The sequence below is a fragment of the Anastrepha obliqua genome, chromosome 5, assembly GCF_027943255.1.
Source record: "Anastrepha obliqua isolate idAnaObli1 chromosome 5, idAnaObli1_1.0, whole genome shotgun sequence".
Lineage (NCBI taxonomy): Eukaryota > Metazoa > Arthropoda > Insecta > Diptera > Tephritidae > Anastrepha > Anastrepha obliqua.
In genome coordinates, this window is record NC_072896.1 from 44,307,314 (window position 1) to 44,322,520 (window position 15,207).

At 38.5% G+C, this 15,207-nt stretch overlaps 2 non-coding genes across 2 annotated transcripts; both read left to right on the forward strand.

The window, feature by feature from the left end:
* The first annotated feature begins 14,340 nt into the window (after window positions 1–14,340).
* Window positions 14,341–14,412, forward strand: Trnap-agg (transfer RNA proline (anticodon AGG)). The gene has a single exon. It is a non-coding gene; the product is annotated as a tRNA-Pro (tRNA).
* Window positions 14,413–14,653: 241 nt separating this feature from the next.
* On the forward strand, window positions 14,654–14,725 carry Trnap-agg (transfer RNA proline (anticodon AGG)). The gene has a single exon. It is a non-coding gene; the product is annotated as a tRNA-Pro (tRNA).
* The last annotated feature ends 482 nt before the right edge of the window (window positions 14,726–15,207 follow it).

A 15,207-nucleotide genomic window follows, 5' to 3' on the forward strand; every position in this document is an offset into this window, starting at 1 on the left:
GAGCGACAATTGGGTACTCACGCCATTCACAAATTATGCAGCCGTAATAGACTCTTATAAATTAAGTAAAATTTAGCTAGTAATCAAAGTTATTAGGCAATAAAGTGGAAATTCTGAAAGGAAATAATTGTATTATTTATAACTCGACTAACTATAGTGAAAAGTTGGTGATATGGAAGTTTTAGTGTAGGACGTGATATTTCTTGGTCACAATTTATTTTTGAAATCCCAAATCAAGGCAAATTGTCGCAAATAGTCGTTCACTTTGAAGTAGGCAAATAAATATAAACAAATTTATGAACGTTTTATTGTGCTGTCAGTCAGGGCGAGCAGCCAGTCAGGTATTTAGTCATCATACCCGTATTATCAGTTCGTCAATAGTTTCGTCAAACTGATTGTGATTGTTGAAATCAGAGTGATTGCTTGACTTTTAAGTGAGGCCTCCATCAAATCAAGAACTTTAAATTGTTTATTAGAGTGATTCATTACCTGGTATAAAACCATTTGGTTCACCTTCGATATACATATTTGGAATTTTTTACTATAGAATTTTTTTATATTTTTTTATATTAGTATCATACAAGTGTAAATACAAGGTTAGGTTGAGTGGCTCTCATCCGACACTCTTAATAGTCCTACTCTGATACTGGAGCTCATCTTTACCCTCCTGAGTCTTCTCTGAACCAACCTGTGGATTTAATGGATTTCGTTAATTTCGGCAACCCTATTTTTCGAGACCTCGTCAATGCTGTCAAGAAAGGCGAATCTGAGCATGGAACGTCTTTTTCGGCATAGAGCATTGCGTGTACACAGGAGGTGTTCCATGGTTTTCTATTCTTTCATTATGTGGCACCCCAGTCTATTTGCATGCCTTCCAATTACACAGTGTACTGTGAGTACCCCTTTGTTGTTCCCATAACCTGTCTCCAAAAATTCAGTTGCCTGCTTATTTGGCAAAAAGGTGATTGCCTCCAACAGGCATTAGCAGTATTGGTAGAGTCTCCATCTATTAATAATTTGCACGTAGCTAAGGGAATCGGTATTGGCACCTACATTTTAGTGGTGTGAATGTTTAGTGTTGTACGTTTCCTTGCAAGCTCATCTGCTTTGCAATTATCTTTTTATTTCTATTTCTATTTAATTCAGGTTTATTTTAAGATATTGCGATGCTTCGCATTTTAATTTGTAGCATTCAACTACGATTTTTGGAAAGACTAAATATACAGTGGCGCAAAATCAATCACCCGATCGGTAGATTTATACTTTCTGCAAATGAAGTTGTACGCGAATCATATTTGAGACTTGTGAACTAAGCCGCTGCAGTATACAAGCGGAAAAGCAATGGAGCGCGCAAAGGTCAAACTAATGATTTCTTCGAGTATGACTCAAAATCACATTTTTTTTATTTAGTAAAAAACTTTTTCAAAACTAAATTTTGAGATATTCGATTGAGATCTATTATACGCAACCACAACTCATTTCCTAAAAATTAACTAGTAAATCCTCGATGTAAAAGGCTAGTGTTTTTAATTGTCTTCAGCCTGACTGTGAAAGAAGCAAATCGCAAGCATTCTTAAAGTCCCCCAAAATCGTTGAAGTAGTTGAAGCTCTACCTAGTAAGTGGTGCCTTGCTTCGCGAGCGATGTTGATGAGTGGATTAAATTTAAGGCGCAGCAAACATTTATGAGCCGAAAAGCCTTCACTTATTTATGGAAATTTTTGTTCATCAAATATTATGAAAAAAAAATGTTTCGGAAGAGACTTAAATTAGTACATTTATATTTAAAGTAAAATTACAATTGGCTCTTAATAAAAAGAAAATGTTAAGTAATTTAATATTCTTCTATATAGCCAGAAGAAATTAAGAGAGTCTATGTCCGTCGAAAAACAATATGTTCTAATGCCTCATTCCTCTTCAACAGGCATACATTGTGTGTCAGCAGATATAAGGTGGAAGAGGTACAGTGGGTCGCCGCCAAAATTTTGGAGTAAAATATTTAAACCCAGTACTGAGATTAATGAAAAAATTAAACATATTTTTGACAAAATTCATTATGGTAGAAGCGAAAATTTTCCCGAATACTCGTATGTAATTTTATGGAACTTAGTAGCAAATTTTCCTTTAAGACATCAATATCGAAGGATGCTAGAAGGAAGCTGAACCAAGTTATGGAAAGGACGTACACATAAAGCCAAAGTCATCCTAAAGACATAAGGTTCCATCCCACTCGAGGTCAGCATGCAAATAGGCGGCATGCTCCTAGTAACCTAAAAAGTAGTGAAATAGCCAGGTATATAACTTGACAACAGGCTTACTTTATAGGCCCAGATACGGCATGCGGCTACCAAATCAACAAAGGAATGCTTAGTAGATTAATGGCAGACATCGGTGTGCCAACACAGAGTAAAATAATGGGGTCCACAAGCTCAATTCTCCTGTACGGCAACGAAGTATGGGGAGATGTGCTAAAATGCAAAGCCAAGTGCAAGGCAGCCAAAGTGCAGAGTTGCCTCAGCCTATCGCACTGTCTCTAGCGCTGCAGTCTTTGTGATCAGCGAGGAGACACCCGGCGACCTCATGACCCGGGAATGAATGGATACGTGGAACTCCACGAAGAAACACGTGATCACTGGCGTTGCGGAACAGACAGTCGGTTCTGCGTTACCGAAACGACCCAGATTTATATCCGGCTAAGGATTGTCACTTCAGCAGCATTCCTCATATACATATATATGAGGAATGTTTATGCTGCTTTAACAACAACAACAACAGAAATGCGAAACCATGATGCGGTGGCGAAGCCGATGGCAACCGAGTGGCCTATTGGCGGCGGAACTCATTCCCTCATTAGGCAAATGAGTCCAAAGGAACTTCGTGGAAGGGAATTACTTGTTAACTCAGTTTCTCTCTGGCCACGAATACTTCCCGAGATACATATACTGCTTGGGCAATGTAAACGATCCAAACTGCGTATTTTGTGAAGCGCTGAACACACTTTTTTTAGTTGCGACAGATGACTCGCGGAAAGAGATGCTCTGAGGAAGCAGATTGGCGGCATTGTGCCGAGCAACAAACAGCGAGCGCAGCTGTAATGTGGGTAAGAGATATATCGAGGACGTACCACGGAAAAAACATAGACCTCGACACAGTGCAATAAAGCGAAGCCTCACGATAGAGACAAGCCTATAGCATGAAAGTTGGCTACAAATTTGGTCGACCCAGACGTGGATGAATAGAATTGGTCCTTTATGGATGCCGTTCTGGGCGTCTCCGAAGTAATGCAGAAAGTAGTCCCGGTAAGGGTGTCTCAAGAGCAGAAGAGAAGGGATTGTTTTAGAGGCCACACCACTCAACGCAGTAGACGACAATCGCTGTAAGTGCGACGGCATTTTGGACCCCAGCACACCCACCAAAAGAAAAAACAATTTTTTTTTTTTTCATAAACTGCAATAAATACTGCATTTCTAGATTATTATTAATTGAAACGAATAGTCCCAAACTTTGATCCCGAAATTTCGATATTACATTAAAAATCTGAATTTATTGTTTATTAATAATTAAAATAAAAAAATTGAAAATAATAAAAAAAATAGCCCCGAAATGAGATACCGAAACTTCGGTATCGCATTAAAAGTCTGCATTTCTCGATTATTAATAATTAAAATTGAAAAATATGAAATAATAAAAATGTAGTCCCGAAGTCTGAAAATCCCCACATTTCGGTATTGCATTAAAAACCTGCATTTCTAAATTATCACTAATTAAAATTAAAACAGAAAATATAATAATAAAAAAAATTTATCCCGAAATCTGATCCCGACATTTCTGTATTGCATTAAAAATCTGCATATCTAGATTATTATTATATTAATTAATACAAAGTTAATAATTCTGCCATGAAAAAGCTCCTCTTAAAAATATCTGCCGCTCGGAATCGGCTTAAAACTGTAGGTCCCTCCATTTGTGGAACAATATCAAGATGCACACCACAAATCGAAGGAGCAGCTCGGCCAAACACCCAAAAGGGTGTACGCGCCAATTATACATACATACATACAATACAAAAATAGGAAATAATAAAAAAGTTAGTCCCGAACTCTGCTCCCGACATTTCGGTATGCCATTAAACATCTGCATTTTCAGATTTTTGTTCATTAAAATAAAAGAAAATATTCAAAAAGTTAGTCCCGACATTTGATCCCGAGATTTCGGTATACCATTAAACATCTGCATTTCCAGATTTTTGTTCATTAAAATAAAAGAAAATATTGAAAAGGTTAGTCCCGACATCTGATCCCGACATTTCGGTATACCATTAATAATCCGCATTTTCAGATTTTTGTTCATTAAAATAAAAGAAAATATTAAAAAAGTTAGTCCCGACATCTGATCCCGACATTTTGGTATACCATTAAACATCTGCATTTCCGATTTTTTTTTCATTAAAATAAAAGAAAATATTAAAAAAGTTAGTCCCGAAATCTGATCCCGCCATTTTGGTATACCATTAAACATCTGCATTTCCAGATTTTTTTTCATTCAAATAAAAGAAAATATTAAAAAGTTAGTCCCGACATGTGATCCCGAGATTTCGGTATTGCATTAAATATTTATGCATATAAATCCCGATATTGACAGTAACCTAAAACCGTTAGTTCTTTGTTTACTAAAAGAAACTCTCATCCTTAATCGTGAAAACTTTCAATTGACTAAATAGAAAAAATTATTGCCATTCCAAGTGTCGCGCTCGTGCAGAGCAAACGATACTCGTAGATAAGTGTTAAAGCAGTGTTGTTTTAGCTTATATAGACCCATACATACATGATTTTTTTCCTATCATCAAATCGACAATTTATTTATTTTTATTGCTTTTAAATTTTCAATTTGGTTTTCAAATGCGATGCCAGTGATTTCTGCTGTGTTTTGTTATGCTTAATTTTAGCAATTTAGATACCATGAGCGCCTCGTATTAACGTAAAGACAATTTGATTAAGTTCGCGTTTGATTGTCACATCCACACATATGTATGTATGAGCTCGTGCACACATCTATATAAGCAAATTTATGTATTTATACCAACACACAGACATACGCGTATAATTTGTAAATAAATACATATCTATTCAATTAGGTATGTTAAGCGCGTTTGTAGCTAGAATTTTTTATGACTGACAGCTGTTGAAAGCACACAGTGCACAATCAACTCCACAACCATTCCCACTACTCCCCTCTCCTACAGCTTTGTGCCATTTTTTCCGACTTTTTTATTGTCATTTAGCTGAGTTCATTTATTAATTCAATTACTTTGCTATTACTGTGGTGGATGTCGGCTTTGTTGTTGGTGTTGTTGGTGTTGTTGCTGCTATTCTAAATGTGTAAACGGTTTTATTTTTACCGTCAATTGTTGTGATGTGACTGCCTGGCCGCCACTTGATGATGCCTGACATGAATAGGTAATTTGTTTTCTAAGTTTACCGCCCAATTTTACAAGTTATCGTCGGATGCCTGTTCGTTCGTATGTTCGTATGTACAATAAACCATTCACCAGCTGAGATGATGATTATTGTTAACTTATTTTGTTTGCTGTCAACACAAATGGTATTTTAAATATTAATATTTTTAAGGCTGTGTGCACAGTTGACAAATAACTAAATTGAAGTGAATGGAAAATTAAGCGTTATGCAATCAACATACACATACTTACATACACAAACATGTGCATATGTACATGTATGTAGATGCATGCAAACAAATTTCTATGCAAACAAATAAAGACTTATTTTCTCTAGTTGCTTTTGTGATGACTGCCTATTGACTTTGGAGCATGAATGTATTAGAAGTAGTTCCTTGAGTAAACTTTTCTAAATATAATTTGGTTTCAAATAAACTTATAGAGTATACAAAAATAATCAAGCGGAGTAAATAATTGTTAAATATTTGCCTCCTTTTATTGATACGTAGATTTACAAGTACATATTATAGCATAGGGTGTGCCAGTAAGACCGCCTAAATTGAAATTTGGAAAAAAAAAAATGAACAGCTCGATTGGTGGATGACATGGATATGCCCTATAGATTCGATTAGATTTGTGGGGGGTTCGACAAGTCCAAGCACCACCCATTGTACTACATCCGGATAGATATCAGTAGAATTAATTAAGATAGGAAAGCTAAAAAGTGGATGGTAAGACGGATAAATTAGTTTGAGGTCACTCTTCCGCAAATCTCTTGGATTCATTGATGAATTTTAAGGGGGTAGTATGGTATTTTTTTTTTTCATTTTTTTTTTTTTTTTTTTTTAAATTATTCTATAACATCTTAAGATTATTGTGTGAAAGTTTGAAGTGCATTGGAGTAAAATTGACAAAGACACAAAGGATTAAGTATCTACCTCTCCAACCGGATTTCACGCTGCCGAAATCTTTAAACGCGTTTTTCTCACACTTGCCTTTTTTACGGTCGGTGTCCACTGTAGATTCATATCTACTGCACCGATTCTTTTCAAATTTGGTTTTTTTGTTTCTTTACTTTATTCACGAGGTAATGACGTCGAGTTTTTTTTTTTTTTAATTTTGTCATATTTTAAAACAACAAAGTTTTCAAGTTTTTTTTATGAAAAATCGGTGTTTTGACTTCAAAAGATTCAGTCGCGATTTTATGCGATCACGATTCCATTCTGGCCAAGTTTGGCTACTTATTTGGCAAAAAGGTGATTGCCACCAACAGGCATTAGCAGCATTGGTAGAGGGTCCATCTATTAATAATTTGCACGTACATAGCTAAGTGTTTTGACTTCAAAGCGCTTTAAAAAATTTAAAAAAAAAAAAAAAAAAAAAATCGACGTTGTTACCTGCGAAACTTTATTAGCTTATGAAATCAATTTGGTTTTTTGATTTTAGTTGATCCAGTAATGAGTTCTGAGGGATACCGCAATAAAACTTTTTTATGAGACGTCCGCGAAGATTCGCTGCCACCAACTCATTTCTTCATAAAAATCAATGAAAATTTCACACAATATTCTTTAAATATGACTTTATAATGAAGTAATTTTAAAATTTTGAATAAATCAACTGTGTCGACAAAAAAAATTTCGAAAAATATGCTTGTTTTACACCGAATTAACCATACTACCCCCTTAAGAGATCCGGAAGAGTATGAACTTTGTCCATACTCAGTGTGTCGCCACCCAATATCCTAAGTCTAATTCTGGAAAATGCAGGACAGCTACAGAGAAAATGCTCTGCAGTGTCTTCATTCTCGAGACAGGATAGGCATATCGGGCTATCTACGACCCGCTTGGTAGCTATATACTAACCACAGACGTTGTGCCCTGAGATTACCACCAGTACTCTCAGGTCCTTCCTGCTGAGTTTTAGGAGAAAGGTCGCTGTTTTGGTTCTTTCACAAAGCACTTGACTACTCTGCACAAGTTCAACTCAGATCAACGATTTCTGTAGGTAGACCTCATGAAGTCGTCAATCCATAGTTGAATCGATGCAGAATTTACACCTAGAAAGGGTTCAGAGTCTAGTGGCATACTTGCAGAGCCTTCATTTGCCAATTTATCAGCTAACTCGTTCCCTGTAATGCCACAATGTCCAGTCACCCAAATAAGACTAACTTAAAAAATAAGACTAACTTTATTGTGTTTTGCAACACAGTTCAGTTTTGTCTTACATTCACCGACTAATTTCGAAGAGCAGCGTTGGTTAGCAAGGGCTTTCAGTGCAGCTTGACTGTCAATACAAATTCTAATACTGTTACCCCGCTACTTTTTATCAATTAGCCAGTACGCCACGTTCAAGATGGCATAGACTTCCGTAAGGAATACTGTGGCCATCTGTTCTGTTGTTCTTAGTGGCTTCGTCTAAGTACCATATGTGCCCAATACATGACTGCCTCCCCGACTTAAATCCTTTTTTACGCAGTTTCCAATCACAATATCATAAATGTCACATTGAGTCTAATTAAATTTCAACAATAAATATTTGTTAATTGGCGCCCTCCTTCATCTTCGAAAAACCAAAACGCAAGAAATTCAACGGCGTCAAATTATTTGTTCTCAGTAACCAATTCACAACTCCCTGAGAGGGTAATCTCCCTATATGCAAATTTCATCTTCCGCAAATAATGGTTTAACAACTAACGGTAATAAATGCTTTACACGCCGATCACATTTCCAACCACAAAAAAAAAAAAAAAGAAAAAACGATTTAAGAGCTTTGCCAACACAAAATGTGCTCCAAAACAATGTCGCATTGTGAGAACATGAAGAGTCACCCTCCGACTTCTGAGGTTGACAAAGTTGCAGCTCTCGAATTTAGTGGATGATCTTACTGGGCATTGCCCCTTAGGTATTCATGCAGTAATACTTATGATTGCCTAAGTATTTCTACAGAAGCTGTTTGGAGGATGAGGCTGAATCACCTCAGCACCTTCTCCTCAGCAGCCCTGCACTCGTTGGGCTAAGATTCAGATATCTGGGCTCTCACGTTTTTGCTAACCCTGCGAATGCAGCAGGTTTAAGCATGACACACCTGGTCAATCAGCAGCTTGAAGTGGTCAATATAAATGTAATTAGCCACCGTTTGGTTTGCGTCCTCCAATCTATAGCCCCTTTTTCCTTTTTCCACTCCATTCGTTTTTTTCACCTCTATTTTTCCTCTGTATAACATCACAATAGACGAATTCTGATTCTTTGTCCAAGTGGGCCCTGGCTTAGGCAGCCATTTATCTCAATTTCAATGCAAATAACTTACAATTCTCGTTCTGGAAGTTGTAACTAACAATAGGGGCAACGGGAGCATACCCATTGACTACCTATACCGACTCATCTCAACATGATAAAATGTTTATCAGCCCCGAAATTCAACTCTGACATCTAGGCAATTCCAATAAATTTCAGTTATCTAAGCGTTCCTGATCTCAAACATAAATTGCGACTTGTTTCTAATGCTTCAATCGAACATACCTTCACTAGAAAATCGAAGAGACTCAAATATCTACAACAAAACTTCTCAAATCATGCCCGTCAAGCTGATCTACGGAGAACTTCAACTTGATGAATATTAAAAAACACAGTTGCAAACATTAGGACGGAGAAAAGAAAAAAAAACTAAGGAAAAGAACTAAGCCAAGTAGGGCTGGAAACACACCAAACATTCTAAAATACAAATCAAAGAACTTCGTAGTGTGAAAAAAGATAAAATAATACTATGCTGGTTTTAAACATCTCCAAAGCCAAAGTGAGGCGTACTAACAATCAAAGTATGCAGCAGTTCCTAATCGATGCTATCCACTGGAGGAAAAGCAATCTTTTTGTTTTATGGACAGTACCATTTCGGTGTCAGGTGGCTCGAGGGAAGACATTGAAACCCGCATCAGAAAAGCTCTAGCCACATTTGGCTACGCCGAAACTGAAAATCACCTACATTTCACAAAGCACAAATCTGAGAATCTTTAATTCTAATGTCAAATCACCTTTCATCTATGCCTGTGAAACGCGGAATACAACAGCGGCCAATATAAACTCACTGCAAGTTTTCACTAATCAATGCCTTCGCAAAATCCTGAAAATCTTCTGCTAAACATAACGTCGATATTTCTTCTCCCTCTCAATATTTCTTAAGATTTGCTGAAGAAAATTGGTAATATGGATTGGCCTTGTCCTTGGTAGACTATGTGGTGACCTAGCAAGAACCGCTACAGAGTGAAATCCCCCAGGCAGCCGTAGACGAGGAAGGCCATGGAACACTTGGAGACGATTGTTGGATTTGGAAACGCCAAGAATTTAACCTGGAAAAAAGCTAAGAGACTGGCGCAGAAGAGATCTGAATGGAAGGAATTTGTTGTGGCCCTTTGTTCCTCTCTGGAACCGTAGTAAGTAATAATAATAATAATAAAAATGAAAGATAAAATAATACGACTTACTTACTTACTTAGGTGGCCATAACAACCCGTTACCGAGTTACGGCCGACCTCGCTAGCACTCTCCATGCGCCTCTGCTCCGCGCGCGCCTTCTCCAATTCTGTACACCAAGCGAGCTTAGGGTTTCCTCCAACTGGTCTTTCCACCGGAGCAATGGTCTTCCTCTGCGTCGGCTCCCTTGGACTTCGCCTTCGAACACCTTCTTTGCTGGAGCTTCTTCATCCATACGCACGACATGCCCTAGCCAACGCAGGCGTTGGATGGCGATGCGTTGAACTACGTCAATGTCGGCGTAGAGCTCATACAGCTCGTGGTTCATTCTTGAACGGTAGTCTTCGCCAACGCGCACAGGACCGAAGATCTTACGAAGAACCTCTTCAGACGCAAGAAACGAGAACAGGAGAAGCGTGAGCGTGAGCTGCTAGAGTAGTACAGGGGCAGGAATGATGCTCGAAAATTCTATCAACAAGTCAAGCGTCTGACACAAGGTTTCAAAACCGGAGCATCAGCCTGCAGAGATAAAAACGGAAATCTGGTTATGGACTGGGCATATGGAGGAAACACTTCTGCAATTTACTTGCAATTCCGCCCCAGTAGAAGATGACCCGATACCACTAATCGATGATAATTTGGACGTTCCACCACCTAGTCATGACGAAGTCAGAGTTGCCATTCAGCGGCTCAAGAATAACAAAGCGGCTAGCGCTGACGGCTTGCCCGCTGAATTGTTCAAGACTGGCGGCGATGTGCTGTTAGGGGCATGCATCAGCTCATCTGCAAAATATGGCTAGCAGAAAGCATGCCCAACGATTGGAATCTCAGTGTTCTTTGTCCTGTACTGAAGAAGGGTGACCCGACGATCAGCACCAACTACCGGGGCATCAGTCTTCTAACCATCGTCAACATCAAAGTCAAAAGCCCTTCATCAAAGAAGAGGTGTTTCTTCAAAATCGGCCACTTGTAATACATCCTCTGATGGCCCTAAATTTTGTATCAATTCAATGTTTTTAGCCTTTAATTTGCCGTAAACTGCTTCGTGAAAGTCCCACTGATGAAGCGACTTTGGCAAGGCCTAAGTTAGGTTAGGTTATCCAGGTTGCTTGTCTAAGACAAAACACTAAGTGGCCTGAAGCCCATTGTGATAGATGCATTTGTATATCTCTTCTGGGTAGAAACTGACCAAATTTCCTCTACTCTACTCCCTCAATTTACTGTGCCACTTGTCGACGAAAAGCTGGAACCGAAACAAGAAAGACATCTACGAACCATCCGTAAAATACTCGCCATTCCGGGAGAGAAATTCTCCAAGACAAATCCTTAGAGTTTACCCAAAACTACTGCCAACCGCAGGCCCTGTACAGCTGACCTAAAAATTGGCATTAAATTCAAAACAGGCGGTCGTAATGGAATACCCGACATATAATATAAAATCAAGTAGCGCCAGCTTATACTCGTGGTTTGCGCCTATCAATTCGTATCTAAGTGTAAGTCAAACATAAAAGTTCCACATATTAGTTTACAATTCCTGAAAGCTTCGTTAGCGTGGCGAAAAGTAAACTACTTTATTTGCAATTGAACTTAATTTCGCCTCTATTATTATCTGAAGCATTAGTTATCGCCAACTTGAAGTTAGCAAGTGCTACTTAAGAACTTAGGGGCCCACGTACCTTGAACCAATTGAAGTAAGGAATCAATCTCAGCCACTTAAAAGTTAATGTTTAGAAAATCCAATTATATTTATAATTGGCACACACATCCTTCGTTAGGTATTTGGTTGAGAGTATTTACCAATTTGTGATGCGCATCTGGGTGTGGTTCGTCAAATTGAAAGATCTGCAATTTTATATCAGCTCAGAATAGTAGAAGATTTTATAATAGCAGAATTGCACCCGTAGCTGGCCTTTGTATGCCGTTTGGTGACCGCATTTAGAAACAACCTTTTTCTGTCATTTTCGACGAGGGTCGTTCACAAAGTCCGTGCACAGTCAGAGAGATGGCACTACTGGCGCGTATCGATGCTATGTTTAGTTAGTAGCATCTCTTGGAAGAACACACACCAAGCCTCAGTCAGATCGGCTTATTTCCTTGTGCTTGGCATTTGTTTGAATAGAGTCGAGGGATTTTCCTTTTCCATCACGGCAACGCATCAGCTCACGCCGCAGGAGTTTTGGGCGCAAAATTAATAGAAATAGGGTTCCAACTCGTTTCACATCCCCCTATTATCTAGCCTTGGCTCCTTTAGATCACTCGGACTATTATTTGGTCTCCAATTGGGTTTTTTTCAGACTTTAACAATTGCTAATATATTATTCGGAAGGGATCAAAAAACTAGAACAGCGTTGGACGAAGTGTTGAAGACGACGAGCCTAGCATAAATTTACAAATGAAAGCTTATCGGTTGGAACTAAGAAGCCCCACATGAAGCCAGATTGAAAAAAAGTGTATTTGTAACACTTCAAATGGTAGCCAATAGGGTAGACATGAAGACTATCGAATAGACTTATGTTAATTTAGAAAGCAGTTTAACTATTATTACGCCACGGGGGAACCGGGAAATATGAAAAGTAGAGTGTTCTGGAGTGTTCTCGCGTAAAGGATTTGCACACGGACGCTTGTTGCCGTGCCAGTATTCAAGTACAAACCGGGGTCAGACAGGGCTGCGTGCTTTCGCCGATGTTATTCAATTTAGTCTTGAACAGAGTTAAGCGGCAAGCTTGCGCGGCAAATAGAGGCATAGCCTGGGGTCTGAACGAAAGTCTAGAAGACCTGGATCATCCGCGTAGATATATGCTTGATGGCGCACAAACACTCGCATATATCTTCAAAGTTGCATGCGGTCAACGCTTCTTCAGCTCAAACAGGACTAAAATCAACATTGCTAAAACGAAATGTATGTGCATTGATAGCAACGAAACGCAGGCTATGCAGATCGCCGGCCACCCCTTAGAAATAGTAAATAAATTCTGCTATCTCGGCAGCATTAGCACAAAAAATGGCGGATCAGCAGAAGATATTTTCAACCGCATATCAAAAGCATGTTCTGCCTTTGGTATGCTGGATAAAGTCTGGAGATCGGCGCACATATCCAGACGTACGAAGTTGCGGATTTTCGACGCCAACGTAAAATTCGGCGCCAGTTGGACACACCAAGTGAAGTCAAGTCCTTCTCCACCTGATCTTTGCTCTTCCTCTGCTACCACCAGCTGGTACCGCATCGAATACTTTCAGACCCGGAGCGTTTGTATCCATGCGGACGACACGACCCAGCCAACGTAGCCGTTGGATCTTTATTCGCTGGGCTATGTCTATGCCGTTGTAAAGCTCATACAGCTCATTGTTCCATCGCCTGCCATATTCGCCGTCGCCAATATGCAAAGGTCCAGAAATATTTCGCAGAATTTTTCTCTCAAACACTCCAAGCGACGCTTTATCGGATATTGTCATCGTCCATGCTTCTGCGCCATACGTTAGGACGGGAGTGATGAGAGCCTTGTAGAGTGTTAGTTATTGTTAATCGCTGTCTACGCAAAATCATGCGGATATTATTGCCTAAAACCATAAGTAACACTGCCCTACGAGCTAGTACTGAATAAATATCCGTCCTCCTCGAAGTACTACGTCACAAATGGATGGATCGTCCATACACTGCGTAATCTCCTGGACGACGTCACAGAAACTGCGTTGGATTGGACTCGCCAAGGGAGTCACAGACGCGAGAGACCAGCCAACGCCTGGATACGACAGGTGGATTCAGAAGCGCAGAAAGCAGGCTATTCGAGGAGGCAAATAAAATTTCTAATCACATTTTAAGCTGTTTGTTGAAGCCCCATGCTCCACCTAGAAACCATGGGCAAATATATATTTATTTATTATCTACTTCTGTGTTATCGAGCTTTATATCAGATCTAATAGAAAAAATTGTTGCGCTTTCAATTTATAAATAGATATGTATGTATATTTTTACTTTCTCTTACTTCTTCACTGCCATTTCGACTCCGATTGCTACCGCGAAAACCACTAAAACACAAACAAGTTGTCAGACATTTGTACTTTTTGTTGTATCTTTTTGTTGTATACTATTTACAATCGAGTGTGCCTGTGTGTGTGTGTTTGTTGGCGACTGATAATAAATATTTTCCAAAGATTGCTGGTACAGCAAAGAAGTCAAACCGAAAACGCTGACATAAAAATATACAGCACGAACAAGAATATGTAGCTGTATGCATGAGTATGTTTGTGGTGTGTTGGAAATGAACACACTCGTGCAAACAAACGTTCGAATTTACACATTTAACATAAAAACCAACGAATAGTTATGATCAGTTGGCTTTTGGTTTTATATTTTTTCTTTATTTCTTTCTTTTGCTCCACAATGCCGTAGTTATTCACAATAGAGCAATCGGTTTTCAACTGGCTCGTTGGTCTAGGGGTATGATTTCCGCTTAGGGTGCGGGAGGTCCCGGGTTCAAATCCCGGACGAGCCCAAGAACCAAATCTTTTTTTTAATATTTCCTTTTTACTTTTAACAAAATTACTATCCAGTTTAATTAAGATATATTGATATATATGTTAGATATCTTATTTATAAAATAATATTTCCATGCGAATTTCGTCTTTTGAGACATTTTTTATCTATAGTAAATATTTAAAAGTCAAAAGCTTGGCCTAAATTTTGTTTTGACACCCTGCACCCATCAGTATTAGGTATTATTTTAGTCCCTAACTGGCTCGTTGGTCTAGGGGTATGATTTCCGCTTAGGGTGCGGGAGGTCCCGGGTTCAAATCCCGGACGAGCCCAAGATTCTAGCGTTTTATTAAATTTTTTTAACAATTTTATTTATTTTAATAATATATTTTGAAAATTTTGAGGTGCGGTTCAAGCAAATTGAATTTTATTAGTTTACAGCTAAGATCGAGCGATGTGAAACAAAATTTGTACAAAACTTTTGGTTTGAAAATTCCAACATTTAAGATTTATTGCCTAATAACCCCTATAGTAACCATCAATTAACCTCCTCCAACTTATTTGCATAAAGTAATTAATTAAGTGTGTCGGTATATGCAACATTTGCACACCTGAGTTCACTACAATAGCTGCGCGACACATTGCAAGGTTTGAATATTTTTTTATTTTTATTTAAAAATTGCTTTATTTATTTATTATTTTTTTTTCATGTTTTTTATATATAACCAATTTACACGACAACAAAAACCATGGAGGAATAATAAAAGTGAAGTAATAAAGCACACTTTCCCTACTCATTTTCTGGCATACGGCT